Raw genomic sequence first — 22,557 nt, forward strand, 5'->3', positions numbered from 1 at the left:
CTTACCTGATTAAAAGGAAAATTATCCATCTGCAGTGAGGAACAGCATCACCCAAAGACGAGATAACAATGTGCCTTCAGTTGCAATTGTTCAGATTCCTTCTTGCAAAAGGTGACAAAGTATTTACAAGGACTGCAGTCTCACTGGGGCAGAACACACAGACACACAAACACACACAAACGCACACATACACACATGCACCAGAGACCTCTGCAGTATCCTCTCGGCTTCATCCTCGCCTCACTCTATGGTACCTAATACAAATCAGCAAATAGCTTGTTTAAAAAAAAAAAAAAAAAAAAGTCAAGACGGCACCTTACATTACATCGCCATCTAGTGGCTAAATATTAAACACTTTCTCACAATCCGGATTTATGATTTCTTCCTCAACCTCTTTTCTCTCAGCCTCTTTTTTTCCTTTCTTCTCTGTAGTCTCCCACTACTGCTTCTCCTTGCTTCTCTTTCATTCCCAATTGCTATATATTATGAACCTAATGACTCAAAGAGGAAAAAGTTTGAAAGTAAATATAGCTATTTTCAAGTAGTATGTGAAAAACTTCAGCATTATTTTTGTTTGAAAATGTTACTTTATTCCTAATATGAATCATAGTTATCTATAAAAATGATAAATTTTATAAATAAAACTTTGTCTTTTTATTCCACCAGGAGACAATCAGGTGGCCCTTTATTACAGATGTATGACTTCAAAGTTTTCTGTTTTAATATTGTGTTTTAGGAGTAGGTTCCATATTATAGTGAACAGCTCAGAGTCACAAAATGTGAGTTTTACTTCAAGTTCAACACTGTTGAACACATGCCTTTTAAAAAAGCCACTAAAGTCTTCTGTGGACATTTACCTTCTTACTATCTTCATCTGTAATTAGAGATTAAACAAGACTTTCAACCCACTCTAAATTTCTATGGTTTCACCATATTTGACTCCAATGTTTTCCCATCTTGTGGACACAACCTAAAGCTTAATTATAATAACCCATTTTAATAAGCAAATATATAGAGAGACAGAGTCCAATTGCCTATTACCCAAAGATAGAATTATGAAAACCATAAATATCAGGTCTTTCTAAGACAATGAAAATCCATGCTAAACTATTTATAACTCTCGGAACTAAGAGTAGAGCTTTTTATGTTATATATTGTATTCTAAAATAGAATCAGCCTTAAACATTCAGTCATACATAAAATCATGATTAATTATGTATAGATTAGTTGTTGGAAGTAAATATTTCATCCTCATTATTTTTCTTTTGCCACCTAACACACTTCTTATTACAATCATTGCATGTGTTTTAGCATTTATCAACATAACCTTCAATATTTAATCTTTCTCTTCCTTATTACAGGATGGTGAGATAGATACTATTAATGTTATTATAATTATAATTATTCCTATTTATATTGAGAACACTGAAGCTTTCTGAGCCTTATTGAGGTTTATTCAAGGCCACATAGCTTGCAAAGCAATAAAACTAAGGCTGTTGGTCCCAAGAGCCCAAAGAGTAATCCATTGTTCTTTGCAACGTATCTAAAAGTTCACCACTTTTTCCTGTTCTAGACTCACAGAAAAGTAATTTTGATTTCTATGTTTCCAAAACATTTACTAGCCCTTAATTATGGACTAATCGGGTCTATCTTGTGGATCCATCTTTTTATCTATAAAAGAAAGAAATTAAGTAAGATAATTTCCTGCTCCAGCTCAAAAACTCTATCCAGTGCTTTCCCAAAAGCCAGTCAGAGTAGCATGAACACATTCATTTGAAGTTACTCAGTGTCTGGGAAATGATGGTGTCCAGTATTTGGTAGAGTCAGGGCAAAGTTGAAAGACGCTGAGGAGACTGGTGATCAACAACTGGTAAAGGATTACCAAGATGTTAGAGATGAAAAGGGAGTGGGAACTGCATGAACTAACAGGCGATTTCTTTTTAGAATAATATATTCCATATGAATGGTACGTACAGTTTAGATATGTAGAAATACAAAATAAGAACATCCCTGGCCACATGTTTTAATGAATTCTAATTGCATATTATAGGTGCCAATTTTTCTGAGTGTCTGCTCTTAACAATTCCCCCAATAGTCCTTCTCCCTAATCCTTAGTGGTAAACCTACCCTCTTGCTACAGAGGACTGGAGCAGGAGAGGGTATCTACGCAGCTGACCTGGTCAAAGAGAGCCACTACATGTGATTCTGGCAGCTGTGGGGACAGCCTTCCCTCACCATGGGGACTCAGGACCAGGTGGGCCAGGATGCTGAGATAAAGCAGCCACACAGATGTGGAGGAAGAAGTGACAAAAGACAGAGCCAGAAAACTCCCTGGGATCCCAATAGTGTTCCTGTTTCCATCTCCAGTCTACTCAAGATCCAAACACTTTCTTGATGTTGAGTTCCATGATAAACTCAAACTCCATTTTTGCTTAATTGAACTTGGTTTCTGTTAGTCTATGGAGGCCTAACCACTTCATTAGCTTCAAGGAAGCTGCCAGTACTGCATCTATCAAGTATTATTCATATTCTGGGCATCTGACACTTCATTTATTCACTTCTTCATGCACCTGATATATGCCAGGCACTTTTCCAGGTACTGAAGTAACATCAGCAAACAAACCAGATCAAAATCCTCCCTTTGTGGAGTTTACATTGACATGTCAGTCATACGGAAAGACACAATGCATTCAGCGTGCACGCTACCCTTCTGCCTCCATATCTTTGTTCACAACCTTCACTTCTCTTGGCAGACCTTTCATCCATCTACATGTAGCAAATTCTACCAATATTTTAAATGTCTGGATCAAATATTCTGTCTTCTTCAACGTCTTTTCTATTTTCTCAGCAGATAGAATTCTTTTTTCTTTTGTTAATTATGGAACAATTTTATGTTTTATCTTATGAAACATGGTCACTTGACAAGTTGAAAGCATTGAGCATAAGGAGATAAATGACTATTCTCATACAGTCTCTGAGAAAAGGCCAATATCCCAAGCATGGCCCAAAGAGTACTATTAACTAAGAGCTCATCATTCTGTACACAGACATTTCATTCATCAGAGCTGAAGCAATTTTACAGTATTAGTAACTTTAAATATTCCATGTTTAAGGCTGAGCATAAAGGCAAAATATGAGATTTTTATTAAATTAGTGTAATATGCACTTAAAATTACATATTTATTTTTTAAAGTTAGCAAAAGATATTAAAACAAAACTCTGTGCTACCTTATATCGCTACTGCACTTGTCCCACTTGACCTTGTGCTAAGAGTTTTATGTATGTATTTTATTTGGCTCCCAGAATGTAAACTCCCTGTGGAACCAGCTTTGCATTTTCCTTGTATTTTTGTAGATTAATTTATTGAGAGATAATTTTGTGTCTTTCTCACTGTTACGTTTCCAACTTCAAAAAACGAAAAAGTAATCTTCCTCTGCCCCCATTGGTAAAGTTAGCCATTCCAGGAAACCCTTCATAATCTTGTTTCAGAAGTTGAAAAAAATTAGCTGTTCACTTCCTAGGTGACAATACTTCAATCTGTGAATGAATGGACTTGCTAAACTGGCCTAGGGGGTGTGGCTGTGGCTTTTTTATGAGAGAGTTCCTAACAAGGGAAAGAGAATAAAGGCGTAAGATGTCATTTAGTCTTTGTAAGACTCTGTCTCTGTCCTGAGAATGTGGTTGTTACTTTGTTATTGCTCTGCCGGTTGCACTGCTCAGTGCCAAAACATAAAAGGGAATATTACAGTGGGACATCATCTCTGTCAATAGATCTTGGGTATTAAAAAGAGAGTGAGGTCACTCAGGTGGAAAAAGCTGTGCCAGGTAATTTTGTCTGTTAGTTTTAAGACATATAGGAGAGTCTCTTGATTCCATTAGATCATGAAAGAGTTCAAAGAGAGAACTGCCTCATTATCAGAAGACTGAGGAATTAGTGTAATTAGTGTCTGAATATTCTTTAATATTTTATTGCATAGAAAATAAAGGCAATTTGTTATCAAAAACATTCTTTCAAATGTCTATCTCCTGGAGTTGTGGAGTTCTGAAATTTTAACCAGCTGCCTTATAAAGAGAATTTATTAATTAACTTTATGCCTGCCAAGGAGAAGGAAGCCATTCTTGATTTTTAGCCAAAAATTTCCCAAAGTAATGGCCAAATCATTATGTTTTGGGTTTCGGGTTCTCTTGCTTAGAGTTATCAACGACATTTGAGTTTTAAGGCAGAAATGTTTCTAAATTCCCCTGTCATTTCTTTGGGAATCTATAGTCACTGGGCAACATGAAGCTGGGTCTCCCCTCTCTTCCCACCACAGGAAAGGAATTGGAGGCTGGAGGTGAACTTGGGTACCTTGGGGTGGTATCCCAAAGGAGATGGTGGTGACAATAGACAAGTCTAGATGTTAGCAGGTCTTCTGATGAAGTCGGGGAGTGATCCCAACACAGATAGCAAATGCTAGAGTTAGGATTTCAACTCAGACCTTATGATTTTAAATCTACAGGACTACTGTATCACTACAAATCCTGGCTTTGCCCCCTTTTGATTGGAGTAATCAGATAAAGCACACTACTAATGTGATCCTTGGTAAATGTAATTTACTACTTAAGTACTTTGCTTTTGTAGATGTAGATGTCAATTTCCTAGTTTTCTTTTTTTTTCTTTTGGTAAATGCAGCATTCTGCAAAAATTTACTATCAATTCCTTGCTCTCACAAAGCATTTACCAACACTGTGCCACTATTTTAGAAATAGAAACCAAAGCCTAGCAGAAAATGATAAACTCATATATTTCCTCTTGAGATTAACCTGCCCTTTTGAAAGGGAGCCAGAAATGAATGTGAAATTTATTTGCTATTAGACAAATAAATGCAGAAACTGCAATTAAGAACTCTCTTTTAGGAATAGGGGCAACTAGTTGTTCTGCAAGTTTAAAGTTACAATTTTTTGATGGCAAAAATTGACCAACTGATTTCAAAATACTTATAGGTACTAAAGTGGACTTTTGAAACTGTGGTAAAGTCCATACATTCCATAAATTAATAAAACAAATAATCAACCATTTTTTTCAAATATGATATAAAAATATCTGAGGGCTCCTCCCCTCTGCTGCAACTGGAATTCACTGAATCAAAGCTGTTATAGACTTGCATTTTTGGATGCACAGATAACCACTTTTTAAATCACTTGTAATATAATGAACATAAATAACTGAATTTTTTCTTACAGATTTGATTCTGAAGTATTTTTGAAGTATAGTTAGAATCAATGTGTTTGGGGGCACACATTAAACTATTTAAAATTTTATTAAAAGTTTTTAAAAAATCCTTATTCTCTCTCTCTTTCTGGTAGTGGAGAAGAAAAAATAGTATAGGCTTTTCTTAACTCACCACAATGCAGTAATTAAAAGTGAGAGAGAAAGGAGAGAAGTTGGGGCATTATGATGGAGATAATCAGATTCCCTAGTTGCCCTCTGCCTTCCCTGCTATCGAGACAGGGCATATTCTGGCACAGAAGCCAGAATTATGTCTGCAGGTGATTATTTCAAGGAAGCAGTTACTCCTTGTTGGAAGATTCACTGCAATTTCCTTTCAATTACATAGGCAGCCACTGGTGTTGGAGAAGGAAATAACAATATTCCCAAACCAAATAAGTAGGTTTTATGAACAAGACAGAATAATACATGAACCTGATTTCTCGAAGAGAAATTAAGTATATGAATGTCAATCATCTGACAAGATTAGCGTTACAATATAGGTTCAGAGTGAGTATTAAATCACAAAGTTACTTTTTATCACTTTATATAATAGCATTATTCCTTTGATTATATCACCAACCGAGCAGCACTTCGAAAATTACTGTAGTGCTCTGTATATATTTTAAATCCTTTATTATTTTGGGGCCTGGTTTATAATTGATCTTTTCTTCTTCAGCTAATGCGTAAGAAGACATTATCAATATTTAGTGAAGATGACACTAAAATGCTGTTTTTCAAAACAACAAACTCTTCGCCTTTTCCTAAACAAGCAGGGAGCCATTATGCCTTCACTGTTTTACTTCCTTTGCTTCCTCTGTTTGCAGGACCCTCTATTCTTTGACCGCATTTTCCTCCACCCTCTATCTGTGCACCTCCCCACTGTCTGACCCCACTCAGTAATCTCTTTGAGAGTAAGAACTACGACTTCTTTTTTTGTCATTGTTCCCAAAACATATCCCAAGTCTGTGGTAGAATTAAGGTAGTTTCTGGAGAGAACCTGATAACATCTGCTGAGTATTGATGAATAAACATTCCAGAATCGAATTCCAACAAAACCCTCGAGTAGGATAAAATAACTTTGTGAACCTCATAAAAAACAATGTCAATTTACATAAATCATTACCATTGCTTTATGGATAGAGTTTTGCTAATCATTGAGAAATTATGGAACTGAAGAATTCTCAGAGATAAACCAGGAAAGGGTTCTTATTTTGGATATGAGGAAACTGATGCCAAGAGAGGTGCAGTGACTTGTCCAAGGTCACATAGATAGTTTTATACCACAAAGATCCATTCAAGTGTTTCCACAGTTGAACTCTAAAGAAAATTAATATTGAGTAAGGTACATCAGCACATAAGAAGCAAAATGGAAATGAGTGAAGTATTTCTAGATATGCCACAATTGATTTTCACTCATGTTTTGACAGAGAGATGGATGTGATGAAGGGTATGAGTGCAGTTACTGTTTAAGAAGGTGATGGACTAACCAACATTGGTTTTAGTGAAGAATAAAGAAAGTGACTGTCCTTCAATCTAGCTCCACATGCTGTTCTTAAATATTAACCACAAAGTGCTCAAGCCCAAGGGCACGAGCTCTGGGTACGCAGAGTGTAGCATTGACAGCTTTCAGGAATGCAGGCCCAAAGAGAGCCCCAGAAAGTATCCAGGAAGCAAACTATCTTGAAGTTCTATACTTTCCTTGAAATGCCAAGATGAAATCTAAAAATATGTGTTCTGCTTTTTTGGTCTAATAAACCATATTTATATGATAGTTATCTGTCATATGGGGAGACAAAATTCAACATTTCACATGCCTGAGCTTCATACCCCTCCTTTAAATGTATCAAGATTTCATAAAGCTTTGGTTCTTCAGAAAAGATCAAGGTACATCACAATATTTAAAACATTATCTCCATATCTATTGCCACAGGAGGATAAAGAGAAAATAAACATAAATGTAAATAATGAAAATGCCTGAGCAATCATAAAATATGAAGTTACTGTGCGGATTCTATTCAGTGTTTATGTGTTTTTTCCTTTACTCTTAAGTCAGTTAAATGTAATGCTTGGATTCTTTCCTGATTTATGTCATTCAGCAATACCCCCTACCCCCCGACATCCCTTGCAAAGATGAATCAACAAAAGCTATTACCAAGAACAATATGATTGATTACTTATTGGAACTCGAATACCAATTTTCCATTTAAATATATCTTTATATCAACCACCTCACTTGCCTACCTATTGAAGAGTTTCAATTAGATTTTTTTTATAAAGAAGACTTTCTTTACTCTAAAGGATATAGCTGATATTTATGAAGACAACTCTTTATTTACAGAATAAAACTGAACTTTGCCATAACTTAGCATAAGCAAATATGTAGTTCCTGTTTCCCTAAAGGATTCCTGTCAACATCTTTTTCCTTTCATGTTCAAAGGCAGAAAGCCATTGGCTTTACCAGGAACACAGCAAAGCCATCCGTAAAGTATGCAAGTATCGCTGGAATTAGGTGCTACCATATTTCTTGGGGAAATTAACACTTTTGACACATCTGTATGCAGTTCCAATCTTCGGATATCAATTTACAAACTCACATAAATTACATTTGGTTACATCTTTTGTTTTTGTCTCTTTCCTTGAGAAAAGCAAGAATTCTACTCTAGGCCAAATAATGGACAGAGATCATTAGGGCCCACTCCAGGGATTGAGGTCCATTAGAAGAGATTGGCAAGTAAGTAGGGAAAAGGTACGTCGAGGGTCAGAAAATAATCACATTTAGCCTAGTTCTCCTGGAGATTCCTTGGAAATTTTGGGGCCCATGAGCTCAGGTGCTGCTTCTGGGATTGCCCCTAAGGTGCTGCTTCTGGGATTGCCCCTATTCATATCAAATAGCAGAGAACTGAGACGCTTACCCACACCTGAAATTTGGATGCAAGTGTGGGATAGAGGTGCTAGGCAGCTGCACTTTCATGCCTCAGTGCAGACTCTCATACCTGTTCATCCGCAGTGGCGTGAAAGGCAAACAGATTCCTCTGCTCGTTATGGGTTGTTGAAATGACAGAACCACTTGGTCTCAACATTTTCTATGACACTTGATACATAAGGAAGCTCAGAGACTAAAGTCTTTGTTTCTATATTCCACTAGGTCTTCTTGAAAGTCTCTTTTACATTCTGGTTGCTGTCATGACATCAAAGTCACCTGTATCCCTCATCTTTGTGGGGAAGAGCAGGCTAAATAAAGTAGGTAAGGACACCTTCTGAGTCTGTACCCCTTTAATTGACACATAGAGGATGTGGCCCTTGACGTTTCTGCTTCCCTCATTCTTTCTGCAACTAAGCAAATATAGAATGTGGATTTTCCCATGCACTTAGCAAGGATGAAACTCAGTGATCATTTGCTCTACTTCACATGGTAGTTGTTTCTAAGATTACATATCATACATATGCATATATATATATATATGTTATGTTGTGCTACACACACACAACTGTTAATGAGTGTTCTATCTCCCCTTTTCTTGTCTCTCTGCTCTCTAGGACAGCCGTAGCTTTATATGTAACTCCATCTGCCCTAGGTCTCCTCCCGCATCACAAACAGAGTTACCCTTCTATGAACCATCTATTGCTTTAAAATTATACCTCAGATACAGTCAGGTTCCTAGCAGAAAGTAGATGGTACATTCAAAATGGTTAAAATAAAAACAATTATGGAGAAACTATTGACCAAGTGGGTTAAGATGGTTGATGAGTGCCCAGGAACTAGCAATAGAGCCAATGCCATTCCAGGCAAGAGTGAAAGAGTGGCACCAGATTCCAATGAGAGTTAGAGCTTTAGACGACTCGACCAAGAAGCTTAACTAAAGAGGATGCAGCTGTTTTTTTAAGCTAGGAAGGGAGGTGTGGTGGGGGAGACTCTCCAAATTTCTGCTAATGTCTGTCTTGGGCTGCATTCAAAGCCATCTGGGAATGTTTTTTCCAGGTTAGCAGATGTGAAGGGTTGGTGGGAACTGGGGAAAATAACGATGTCTCTCACCTTATCTCTAAAAGCATATCTTTTTCTTTGCTTAAAAAGCAAAACACATGTGTTTAAAATATTTTACAGAGATAAACAAAACTCTTTATGATAAAAGATCCTATTTAGTACCCTAACCCTTAGTACAGTGCCTAGTATATGGTAGTGTATGATAGGGTTTGGCTGTGTCCCCACTTAGATCTCATCTTGAATTGTAACTCCCGCAATTCCCATGTGTCATAGGAGGAACCTGGTGGGAGGTAATTGAATCATGGTGGCGAGTCTTTCCTGTGCTGTTCTCATGATAGTGAGTAAGTCTCACCAGATATGATGGCTTTAAAAATGGGATTTTGCTGACATAGCTGTCTTTTTGCCTGCTGCCATCCACGTGAGATGTGACTTGCTCCTCGTTGCCTTCTACCGTGATTGTGAGGCCTCCCCAGCCATTTGGAACTGTAAATTCAATAAACCTCTTTCTTTTGTAAATTGTCATGTCTCGCGTATGTCATTTTCAGCAGCTTGAATTGGTACTGGGAGTGGGGCACTGCTAAAACATTCCCAGAGCCCAACAAATGCTGGAACCCTGGAAGAAGGGCTACTAGTGGGAGCACTGGACTCCAAGGAATGCAGACCAGGGAAGAGAGTGTTGGGAGTAATAAAATGTGGGTTAGAAGTGGAATAACGGACAAGTAGAGGGAAAGACTTTCAAAGTCCACTTTCCATGGATTGAGTAACTTGGGGGCCTTTATCCATTGGCTCTGAATGCAGCCCAAGACAGGCAGTGTACTGGGAGTGGGGCACTGCTACAAAGATTCCTGAAAATGTGGAAGCCACTTTGGAACTGGGTAACAGGCAGAGGTTGGAACAGTTTGCAGGGCTCAGAAGAAGAGAGGAAAATGTGGGAAAGTTTGGAACTCCCTAGACACTTGTTGAATGGCTTTGACCAAAATGCTGATAATGATATGGACAATGAAATCCAGGCTGAGATGGTCTCAGATCAAAATAAGTAACTTGTTGGGAACTGGAGCAAAGGTGACTCTTGTTATATTTTAGCAAAAAGACTGGTGGCATTTTGTCCCTGCCCTAGACATTTGTGGAACTTTGAACTTGAGAGAGATGATTTAGGGTATCTGGTGAAAGAAATTTCTAAGCAGCAAAGCATTCAAGGGGTGACTTGGGTGCTATTAAAAGCATTCAATCTTAAAAGGGAAACAGAGCATAAAAGTTTGGAAACTTTGCAGCCTGACAATGCAATAGAAAATAAAACCCCATTTTCTGAGGAGAAATTCAAGCTAGCTGCAGGCATTTGCATAAGGAATGAAGATCTGAATATTAATCCCCAAGAGAATGAGGAAAATGTCTCCAGGGCATTCAGAAGTCTTCATAGCAACCCCACCCATCACACGCCTGGAGGCCTAGGATGAAAATGTGGTTTCATGGGCCAGGGCCAGGGTTCCCATGCTGTGTGCAGCCTAGGGACTTTGTGCCCTATGCCTCAGCCACTCCAGCTGTGGCTGAAATGGGCCGACATAGAGCTTAGGTCATGGTTTCAGAGGGTGCAAGCCTCAAGCCTTGGCAGCTTCCACGTGGTGTTGAGACGGCAAGTGCACAGAATCAAAAATTGGGGTTTGAGAACCTCTGACTAGATTTCAGAAGATGTATGGAAATGCCTAGATGCCCAGAAAAAAGTTTGCTGCCAGCATGGGGCCCTCATGGAGAACCTCTGCTAGGGCAGTATGGAAGGGAAATGTGGGGTCAGAGCCCCCACACAGAGTACCTACTAGTGCACCACTTGGTGGAGCTGTGAGAAAAGGGCCACCATCCTCCAGAACCCAGAATGGTAGATCCACTGACAACTTGCACTGTGTTCCTAGAAAAGCCACACTCAATGCCAGCCCTTGAAAGCAGCCAGGGGGGAGTCTGTACCCTGCAAAGCAACAGGTGTGGAGCTTCCCAAGACCATGGGAACCCATCTCTCGCATCAACGTGACCTGGATATGAGACATGGAGTCAAAGATCATTTTGGAGCTTAAAGATTTGACTGCCCTGATGGATTTCAGACTTGCATAGGGCCTGTAGCTCCTCTGTTTTGACCAATTTCTCCCATTTTGAATGGTTGTATTTGCCCAATGCCTGTACTCCCATTGTATCTAGGAAGTAACTAACTTGCTATTGATTTTATAGCCTCATAGGCAGAAGGGACTTGCCTTGAGACTTTGGACTGTGGACTTTTCAGTTAATGCTGAAATGAGTTAAGACTTTGGAGGACTGTTGGGAAGGCAAGATTGGTTTTGAAATGTAAGGACGGCCGGGCGCGGTCGCTCACGCCTATAATCCCAGCACTTTGGGAGGCCAAGGCGGGCAGATCACAAGGTCAGGAGATCGAGACCATGGTGAAACCCCCTCTCTACTAAAAATACAAAAAATTAGCCGGGAGCTGTGGCAGGCGCCTGTAGTCCCAGCTACTCAGGAGGCTGAGGCAGGAGAATGGCGTGAACCCGGGAGGTGGAGCTTGCAGTGAGCCAAGATCGGGCCACTGCACTCCAGCCTGGGGGACAGAGCGAGACTCCGTCTCAAAAAAAAAAAAAAAAAAAAAAAAGAAATGTAAGAACATGAGATTTGGGAGGGGCCAGGGATGGAATGATATGATTTTGCTGTGTCCCCACCCATATCTCATCTTGAATTGTAAGTCCCACCATTCCCATGTGTCATGGGAGGAACCCAGTGGGAGGTATTTGAATAATGGGGGTGCGCTTTTCCTGTGCTGTTCTCATGATAGTGAATTAGTCTCACAAGATCTGATGGCTTTAACAATGGGAGTTTGCCTGCAAAAACTCTCTTTTTGCCTGCTGCCATCCATATGAGATGTGACTTGCTCCTCCTTGCCTCCAGCATGATTGTGAGACCTCCCCAGCCATATGGAACTATGAGTCCAAGAAACTTGCTTTTCTTTTGTAAATTGCCCAGTGTATTAGTTCATTTTCATGCTGCTAATAAAGATATGCCTGAGACTGGGTAATCATGGCAGGAGGTGAAACACACATCTTACGTGGCAGCAGGCAAGAGAGAATGAGAACCAAGTGAAAGGGGAAACCCCTTATAAAACCATCTCATAAGACTTATACACCACCACAAGAATGGTATGGGGAAAACTGCTCCTATGATTCAGTTATCTCTCACCAGGTCCCTCCCACAACACATGGGAATTGTGGGAGCTACAATTCAAGAAGAGATTTGAGTGGGGCACAGCCAAATCAGCAGGTAGATATTCAGGAATAAATATATTGATATTCAAGCAGTACTATTTTTAGATCAATTCTAAGAATAATTTTAGAAAAATAATAATTGTTGTTAATTTTATTGAGGACTTAATACATTTTGGGACCTTCAAACCTCACAACAGTCTCATAAGATAGTTACTATTACTGTGTTATCTTCATGAATTTATAAATGAGGCAACTGAGGCTCAGAGTAGTTGAGCATCTTGGCCAAGATCACACAGTAACAAGGTGACTAAGTGTGATTCTGAAACCAGCAGTCTATCTCCAAAGTACCTAATCTTACCATAAGGCCATACTAAAACTCTCCACAATATCACATTATTAAAATTACAGTGGAAAGGCTCTGCAATTCAAGTTCACAGGCAAACAAACAGAAGACAATAGTCTTTCTTTACTGGTCAGTATTACGTCGCATTAAGCTCATGTAAGGACATAATGGGGGAAGGACATTTCTACATGTAACTGACCCAAGATAGTTTTAGGTGTATGATAAGTCTATAGCCTGCATTCTTGTCAAACATGTCAGGGGGCAGCATGTGGCAGGGTGGGAGGGAGGCAAATGGAGATCTTCCTTCTTACTTGCCTCAGATTCTTCAATCTTCCATAGCAAGTGAAAGAATATAACTACGTTTGGAAGTACGCTCACCAAGTTAACAAATACGCTAAACACAGGAGTAGTGAGGGGAGAAGCATGCCTCAGTCTGGCAAAGCTTCAGACTCCAGAAGTCTAAATTTGTTAGAAATGAAAAAGCTAACAAAGCAGAACTGCTGATCGTGAACATTTGACAGTAAGATTCCTTTGGTGGAAGCTTCATGTTGCAAATATTATATTTAACTAGGTGTTTTTTGTTTGTTTGTTTGTTTTTTTCTCAGTTCATTTTCTAAAAACAAGGGCTTTTTGGCTCTGCTTGATGTTTGTGAAGACACGGACCACACAAAACCGTGATACTTTCTGAATTTTAAAGCCTTGCTTCTCAAAGTGTGGCCACAGACTGGCAGCATCCCCACCCTTTGGGAGCTTGTTGAAAATGTGGTCTCTTTGGCTCCACCCAGACCTTCTAAATAAGAATGTGCATTTTAACAAGATTTCCCCAGGTGATTCCATGCGTATTGGTATTTGAGAAGCCCTGACTGTCACATCTGGCCTTAGCTCTTTTTTTTTTTTTTTTGAGACAGAGTCTCGCTCTGTCGCCCAGGCTGGAGTGCAGTGGCCAGATCTCAGCTCACTGCAAGCTCCGCCTCCCGGGTTCACGCCATTCTCCTGCCTCAGCCTCCCGAGTAGCTGGGACTACAGGCGCCCGCCACCTCGCCCGGCTAGTTTTTTGTATTTTTTTAGTAGAGACGGGGTTTCACCGTGTTAGCCAGGATGGTCTCGATCTCCTGACCTCGTGATCCACCCGTCTCGGCCTCCCAAAGTGCTGGGATTACAGGCTTGAGCCACCGCGCCCGGCCTGGCCTTAGCTCTTAAAGCCTACTCACTTCCTTCTGCATCTTGAACATGTAAATCAGCCACTCTGCCCTGCTCACCAGTCCCTGGGTGTTCCCATTCCCCTTTGCAGCCCTGCTTCTACATACTATTTAGATACACCAAGCAAACACCCATTCTACTCTTCTAAGTCACATTTCTAATGTCAATTGACTTGAGTGGCTCTTTAAATAAAAATAAACTTTCCAGTTTCTCTTCCCTCAGGCACAGTCTGCAGTGGCAATCGCTGTTATTTTTTGTTTTTAATCTTCTCTAAAATTCTTGTGTATATCCAAGCATCCAAAATATACATATTTTACATTTTTCTTTTTTTGAAATAACTTTGTACCAGACACCAGGCATGGTGGTTCACGCTTGTAATCCCAACCATTTGGGAGGCTGAGGTGGGAGGATTGCTTGGGGCCAGTAGTTCAAGATCAGCCTGGGCAACATACTGAGAACCCATCTCTACAAATATTTTTTAAAAAAGAAAGAAAAACATTACACAATATATATGACTGTAAACCTAGTTTAATTACATAATTTATCTCTAATTAGTTCACTTATTATTGCTTAAAATATTTTGTTCTGTAGGATATACCAAAGTTTATTTAATCAGTTCTCAGATGATAAACACTTATGTTATTTTCTTTCTTTCTTTTTTTTTTTTTTTTTTTTTTTTTTTTTTTTTTTTTTTTTTTTTTTTGCTATTTCAAACAATGCTGATGTATACATTTCTTTACAATTGCATTTCCCACTTTTGCAAGTTTTCCTTTAAGATCTAGTCTCAGGAAATGGTTCTGTCAGGTGGAAGGGTATGCGCCTTTTAACCTAGTAGATATCAATAGATTTCTCTCCAAAGGTGTGGCACCATTTTATATTCCAGAACAGCATAAGGCACCTGTTTCCATCACTAGAAATTATCAAACTTTTTTCTTTGTTGACTGGGAGGTAGAATCTAGGCTGTCTTAAATTTATCCAGGAATTTCTCTGAGGCATTTATGAGTAGACACACAAAGAGGGTGGAGGAGAAAGAGGAAGTGCATTCTAAGAAGAGGAGATATCATGTAGGACATATGTAAAGTTGGGTCTGTGGAAGTGGCTAGAGTCTGGAGAGGTAGGCAGACAGCCAGATCAGAAGGGCCTGGCATACCTGCTAAAGGGGGAAAACTGGAACCGCATTCTGAAGGAATCCATGAGACTATGGTATTGAGAAGATAAAACTAAACAGTTTGTTTTTTATTCCCACAAGTTTGGAGGAGCCATCTATTTCTTGTCAGGGCATTGACTGATAATAATTGTGTCTTTATAATTGGCTTATTTTCTCCTAAGACTCAATTTAGACAAAGTAAGTGCGGGTGTGGGAAGGTTGGCTACTTGTTAGGAAGCAACATTTGGTAAATCTGGAGGCCAAACCCAAAACTTTTTTATTTTTATGTTCCTGGTTGTGCTTACTAATATAAAGTTAATTGTAATGCTTTTACTAGAAGCTGTACATTTGAAATCAAAACCCTCTATCACTGCTACTTTCTCTTCTCCCAGTATGAGATAACAATAATATTCTTTAGGAAATTTCATATGGAAGGTTGGTACCTGTTGTACTTGCCTTACAGCTCTGAATAAAATAATTCCAACAGAACATTGACAACTATTAGAATCCAATTTCACTGTCTCACTTGCTGATATGGTTTGGCTGTGTCCCCACCCAAATCTCACCTTGAATTATAATAATCACCATGTGCCAAGGGTGAGGCCAGGTGGAGATACTTGAATCATGGGGGCAGTTTTCCCCACACTGTTCTAGTGATAGTAAATAAGTCTCATAAGATCTGTTGGTTTTATAAATGGGAGTTCTCCTGCACAAGCTCTCTTGCTTGCAGCCATGTAAGGCGTGTCTTTGCTTTTCCTTTGCCTTCTGCCATGATTATGAGGCCTCCCCAATCATGTGGAACTGTTAGTCCATGAAACCTCTTTCCTTTATAAATTACCCAATCTTGGGTATGTCTTTATTACCAGCATGAAAACAGACTAATACACTCGTTGAATATAAAACAGAAATAAAAAGAGAATGCCACTTTATCAGAGAGCTATAATTTCATTTGAAACAAAACAAGAAAGACTAATTTTTTCAGAACTCAGCATTTTTATTAAACAAATTCCAGATCCTGAGACATGTGTGACTGATGATGTATTTTGGGGTAAATGAGGAAAACAAAAACATTGAGACCTTTACTTATCCTCAATAATCAATGCATCTCCAAAATGACTCTATTAAATCTAATCATCTTGGATTTGGTTGATGTTTGGATGATGATATTGCCAAGCTAAACTCCTTTACATAGAATATTATAATTAGAAAAAAGTCTGAGGAATCATCTAATTCAGGCTCTCAGTTGACAAAGAATTTATTTTACTTTTGTAAAAATTTGTTTGGCTTCATATGGAGGTTTCTCAAAAAACTTTGAATAATTATTTTCTGAAATAATATTCTAAATTGGAATAAAAGATCATTCACCTTCACCTTGGGTATTCGCTTTAAGATTAAAGAGGGAAGTGACTTTGTGATCCAAGTTTGTGACATTGTATTTTAAAGGAAGAATTGGTATTTGATGTTGGGAACAATTTTTCAGGTTCAAAGTCTGAAAGCATCTCTGTATCAAACCCAAAGAGATTTTCTCAAGTGAAATAAAGTGAAACAAAGAAAGTAGCATTAGCAGTTGCGAGTTGCAGAGAGTTCTTTTTAAAATTTGTTCTTTGGTTCTTCTAGGCCTCATTTGCAAGTCACTACTTAATTAACTAGGGTGGATAAGGTTAGGTAAAGTCCAAAATGTGAAGGAACTACACAGCAATACCAATATTTCAGTATTTCTTCAATAAAAGTTACTGACATTCTCTATATGTCAAGCACTAGAGGGTACCAGTGAAAAGAGATAGTGCGTTGTTATCTTCTGCATTTTTGTTGATGAAAACAGAGAAGTTGGCTAGGTCATCAATGTAGTACCTCTGGTAAAGCTCAAGTATAGGTAAATTTAATTCAATCTTGTGTTTGAATTATTCCCTCTTAAGAGGGAAACAATCCTATTCCCATGGAGTTTTTTGAGGGCACTAAGTGATAGAACGCATGTGACTATGACTAGTATGACAGTGTGTTAAAATCATTCTGTAATACATATACAGGAAAATTAATTAAGCATATCATACAAATAAATGTATAAGCCAGGTAAATGCATTAATCCTAGGAATAAAGCAAAGCATTGCTAATATCTCTGAAGGTCTTAGAGCATGAAGACTCTTGAGACAGGTCTTTATAAAAAATCACTTAGAAATTATACTTATCAATGTGTTCAAACTACATGAACTATTGAGTTTTGCTTTGTAGGATAGTGGAACAAGAAGTGAATTTGGCATTTGGAGAGCTTGAGCCTTTATTTTCTTACTGCAAAATGACAGAGATAATGGGGCCTATCTTTTAGAGTTGCTACGAGTCTCAGAAAGGATCATGGTTTTTGTTTTTTTGAGAACAGAGTCTCGCTCTGTTGCCCAGGCTTGAGTGCAATGGCCCGATCTCGGCTCACTGCAACCCCCGCCTCCCGGGTTCACACAATTCTCCTGTCTCAGCCTCCTGAATAGCTGGGACTAGGAGCGTGCACCACCATGCCTAGCTAATTTTTGTATTTTTTAGTAGAGATGGGGTTTCACCATGTTGGTCAGGCTGGTCTCAAACTCCTGACCTCATGATCCGCCAGCCTCGGCCTCCCAAAGTGCTGGGATTACAGTCGTGAGCCACCGTGCCGGCCTAAGTAATTTCTTTTTTTTGAGATGGAGTCTCGCTCTGTCGCTCAGGCTGGAGTGCAGTGGCGCGATCTCGGCTCACTGCAAGCTCCGCCTCCCGAGTTCACGCCATTCTCCTGCCTCAGCCTCCCAAGTAGCTGGGACCACAGGTGCCCGCCACCATGCCAGGCTAATTTTTTTTGTATTTTTAGTAGAGACGGGATTTTACCATGTTAGCCAGGATGGTCTTGATCTCCTGACCTCGTGATCTGCCCACCTCAGCCTCCCAAAGTGCTAGGATTACAGGCATGAGCCATCACGCCCGGCCAGGATCATGTTTTTTAAATTACTTGAAAATACAGATATAGTAATTCAAGTATGAGGTATTATTTTAGCAGACATATAGCTACCTATATCTTATATTAGGTTCCTTAATCCACATATATCTCAGAATAACACCTAATTTGAATTGTAGAATAGTATGTTGAAAAGAATCTTTAACTGTTGGGAAAAAAATCGTGTGTGTGTGTGTGTGTGTGTGTGTGTGTGTAGGCGTGCATGCATGTGTGTGAGGCTTGTCTACTTCTATCGCACATATCAGGTCCAGAAAATGTCATACTAAATTGCCAAGTGGTTTAGGTAAAAATTCATGGAAAGGTATAATTTAAAATTCTGAGACTCTAGCTTGTAACATTTGTAATTTTAAGGCTAAAGACATGAAAATGAACTTAAATTCAATATTTCTCCAACAGCCTATGGTTTTATAACTTTTTGATTATACGATATGACCCCAACTGCCTTCTATGTATGGTGAATGGTTCTAAATTGAAGGCCCTTTATCTTCTAAACTCTTTGATGAGTTTGGACATCTACATCTGGATATAAGAGCTATAGAGAGATGGACTGCTTTCCATACTAAGAAGAGAAAAATTTGGAGTGTTCAGATCTCTCAGAGTGGGGATGAGGAGCGGAGATGGGATGGGGAAGGGAGAAAAGGCAGTAGAAGACCACATCTTTACTAGCATTTATTAAATTGAAAAGGTGATTGGTGTAGGTAAGTCTCTGTTAAAAACTAGTGACAGACAGACACTGGGTCACTTGAGAGTATACATGAAACCAGGATGCCAGGACACAGAGGATGATGTAAGACTTTAAGTCCCTGATAATTTGCAGAAGGTTTTGGACTTCCACTGACTGTGGTATTGGTAGATATCTGAGCAAGATATCTACCAATAGATATCTACCAATAGATCATCACCTAGATCTTCAAGGGGGCAAACAGGTCCCACCTTATACCTCAGTTATACAAATAAAACATATCTTCATTTATTTATAAGTTTTAATCTACCTACTTCCAAAAGGATAAATGGTATGTTTGTTGTATTATTTTTTATGATACAACTTTTCATAGGTGAGCTAATCTAGGTCAGTGGTTCTCAAATGAGGAGGAGGTCAGTTTTGCCTTTGAGAGAAAGGTATCAATGTCTGGAAATATCTTTGATCATCACAACTGAGGGTTTCTATGGGCACTTTGTGTGTAGAGGCAAGGATCCTGCTCAAAATTCCACAATGCCCAGGACAGACCCCACAGCGAAGAATATCTGACCCAAATGTCAATAGTACTGAGTTGAGAAACCCTGATGTAAGCCAACCTCTCATCTTAATAAATGAGAAGCTGAACATAAAAGAGGGTCAGCAATGTGTGCCAAATCACACAGTGAGCAAACAGATAAGGCCTCTAGTATTTTTCCCATTAGACTATTTAACTTCTAAGAGCTGAAGTTCTAAAATGGAACTGTTGGAAAATAGACCTTCTTATGGACATATTTAGACTTAAGATATACTAAATAATTGCATAAATATTTAAAACATAGTACTGCTTACAGTAGGCTATCTAGACAAAGATGAACATAGAAAATTTAATGACTATGTATTTAACTATATACAGTAAAAACCATTTTTATAATATTTAAGCAATTTACTTTCCAGCACAGTGGTTCTCAGACTTTAGCATGCCTCACAGTCACCTGGAGGAAAGGCTGATACAAACACAGATTGCCAGGACACATCCCCAGAGCTTCTGACTCAGTAAGTCTGTCGCGAGGCCCCAAAATCTGCATTCCTATCAAGTTCCCAGGTAGTACTGATGTTGCTGGTTAGGAGACCCCACTTTGAAAACCACTGTCCTAGAATTTAGTAGGTACTTAGTAAATTTTGGTTTAATATTGTAAGTATTCAAACAATATAATCTCACCAAAAAATGTAATCTCACTTTAGCACAGATTAATTAATAATGCTAATTCCCACTTAGAAGAATACAAAGATATATAGGGTAGGATAAAAACTAATTTAAACTTCATTTAATTCAAATTCCCCATTTTAAAATGAAAAAAATATATATTTTAAGTTGATTATCACAAAGAAGAATCCCTTTTAGCAATAGCCAATAGAAACAATATTAAATGTAAATCAATTATAGACAATTTGATACTGACATTGTTATCTGAAAGATACATAAACTCAAAGATTATAACTACAATTAAGTATGTATCCATCATTTTTAACTTATGAGGAATAGTCTAAATGTCAAACTGAGTAAAACCTGGTCTAATGGGGCCCTTATCTCAAGCTATGTCTAGGGAAAATGCCTATTGACATCAGTAATATAAAATCAGGCCCTGAGGGACCATAATTGTCTCTTTAAATTATTTGGGAAAGCATGTACATGTTTAATCAACTAAATACAGCATACAATTCTAAGTGGTATATTTTCATCATAAATAATCAATGTGCTGCTGTTAATATGGTTAATTATAGAATGAAAATTACCTCCAAGGAAATTTATTTTTCTATCACTCATTTTCATTCCTTTAATTTAATTTTTAAAATGCAAGAAATTTTAGATACTTTAAAACTATCTGTTTACCTAGAAAGTATGTGCTAAGTAACCTGCTTCATGCCAGTCATCACTGAGAGACACCAAAACAAATGATTCATAGTTAACTTTCCATTTTGCTCTTTGAGATCATGTAGACAGTTTATGCAGACTAACTCATGTCATCCTGTCCAAGGTACTGAATTTCGCTTGCCAAGGACGCATAGGAAGATAAACCCTCTCAAATGTGCTGCATTTGTCTTCAACTTATTAAATATCCATCTATCTTTTAGATTAGATGCCATCTGTTGTATTATCGTATCTGGTTAAATCTTATTTCTTCAACTTTTTAAATATCCATCTATCTTTTAGATTAGATGCCATCTGTTGTATTATCGTATCTGGTTAAATCTTATTAAAATTCCTGGCCAATATATCACTCTGCTGCAGCAATCTTACCCTGCTACCTCTCCAGGCTTTTCTGCAGCATTCAATAAAGAGCCTGCTATTTTAACTAATTGCTGAGGCAGGACAGAGTGTGAGAGTCTAAAACAGAATCAGTGCTATATTGTTTCTACTTTTACCCAGAGAGTGAACAACTGTTCATATCAAACCTGGAATCATCCCTTCAAGTCTCCTAAACACAGTACAGTTTGAGCCAATGCAGTTAATCCACCCTCCTTCAGTGCTAGTGTTGAATGGCGCTTTTGCTGCAGTATTCACCTTGGAACTAAGTAGGCAGGATTCATTATTTGTTGAAGTCACCTAACTGTCAGTTTTTTTCTTATACGATCACAAACAATCACAACAGAAGACAAATACAGGCATACATATAACTCACAAGGGAAGCAAATTTGCATTCAGAGACAAGGGCAACATAACAAGAACTGCAGTAAATCTCTTTGAGCTAATAGCCACATCTAATAATGCTCTCCTACAACATCTCCAATCAAATAAATTGTATTCAGAGTTTAAACATCAAATCAACATTCATTCCTTGATGGTTACAGAGGATGTCCGATAAGCAAATTTGAATTTATGATTAATTTACTCCTTAAGTGTCTCAGAGCCAGGATTACTGGAAGACTTACTATGCTTATTCAAGCATGCTGACAAAACTGTAATCTCAGTAATTTCTCCCTGCAACTCTCAGCATGGCTGACAGGCATCTGCCAAGACTGTAGTACATAAACCGCTGAAACATGCAAAAATATTTACCCCCAAAAGATGTAGTAAAAGCTCAGCTTCCTCCAGCTTCCATAACCCTTGAAGTGTTAATCTGGAGGAACAGTTCCATGAGTTTCCACAGGCCAGCAGTGTGTCTCCTACACTTGACCTAGACAGCCTTACATAACAAAGCACCAGTGCTGGGGAGCTCTCTGAATGTCATCACCAGCAAGAGCAAGAAGTATTGGCAGCAGCAGGCAGCCAGGCAGGCTGGGAGTTTGCATGGAAATCATGAAGTCTTTCTTGTCTTCCTCTTTTGAAATATTTTGGAAGGAGAGTTAAGAATAGCTCAGAAACTGGTCTCATTCTTTTTGTGGGAAGAATGACCAGAAGCATAAAAGCTAAGTCTTCCAGCAAGTGCAAGACACCTCTTTCAGTGTTTGCAGTAAACCTAACAAGAGTGAATTGCTATCAGTAAAGTCCTGTACCATGACACCCACAATGAAGGAACTGGTAAAGCAAAGTAATAACTCAAAGACCATCACCGAGGGCTTTTGTCTACCTTTAACTCATTGTGGTGAGTAGAGGGAAATATGTGTATATGTAATGAGGTAAGTATTGGGGGTATGAGTTGTTTTGCAAGATGATAACTAAAGGATTTGTAAACGGTGTTTATGTTCCTTAAATATCTTGTTTGTGAGCAAGGTAATAGGATATAAATTCAGAATGCGATGG

General features: G+C 38.6%; 1 protein-coding gene across 15 annotated transcripts in view; it reads right to left on the reverse strand.

Moving 5' to 3' along the window:
- Positions 1-22,098, reverse strand: part of SCN1A (sodium voltage-gated channel alpha subunit 1) — a 164,500-nt gene extending 142,402 nt beyond the window's left edge. For 11 of the 15 annotated variants that reach the window (XM_025404183.1, XM_025404185.1, XM_025404178.1 and 8 more), the window contains exon 1: positions 6-271. The gene's annotated coding sequence lies outside the window, so the exon portion shown is untranslated. Of the gene's footprint in view, positions 1-5; positions 272-21,873 lie in introns of those variants that run through there. The other 4 variants (XM_025404182.1, XM_025404187.1, XM_025404181.1 and 1 more) reach the window with 2 other exon arrangements.
- Positions 22,099-22,557: the final 459 nt, after the last annotated feature.

The sequence above is a fragment of the Theropithecus gelada genome, chromosome 12 (genome assembly GCF_003255815.1).
Source record: "Theropithecus gelada isolate Dixy chromosome 12, Tgel_1.0, whole genome shotgun sequence".
NCBI lineage: Eukaryota > Metazoa > Chordata > Mammalia > Primates > Cercopithecidae > Theropithecus > Theropithecus gelada.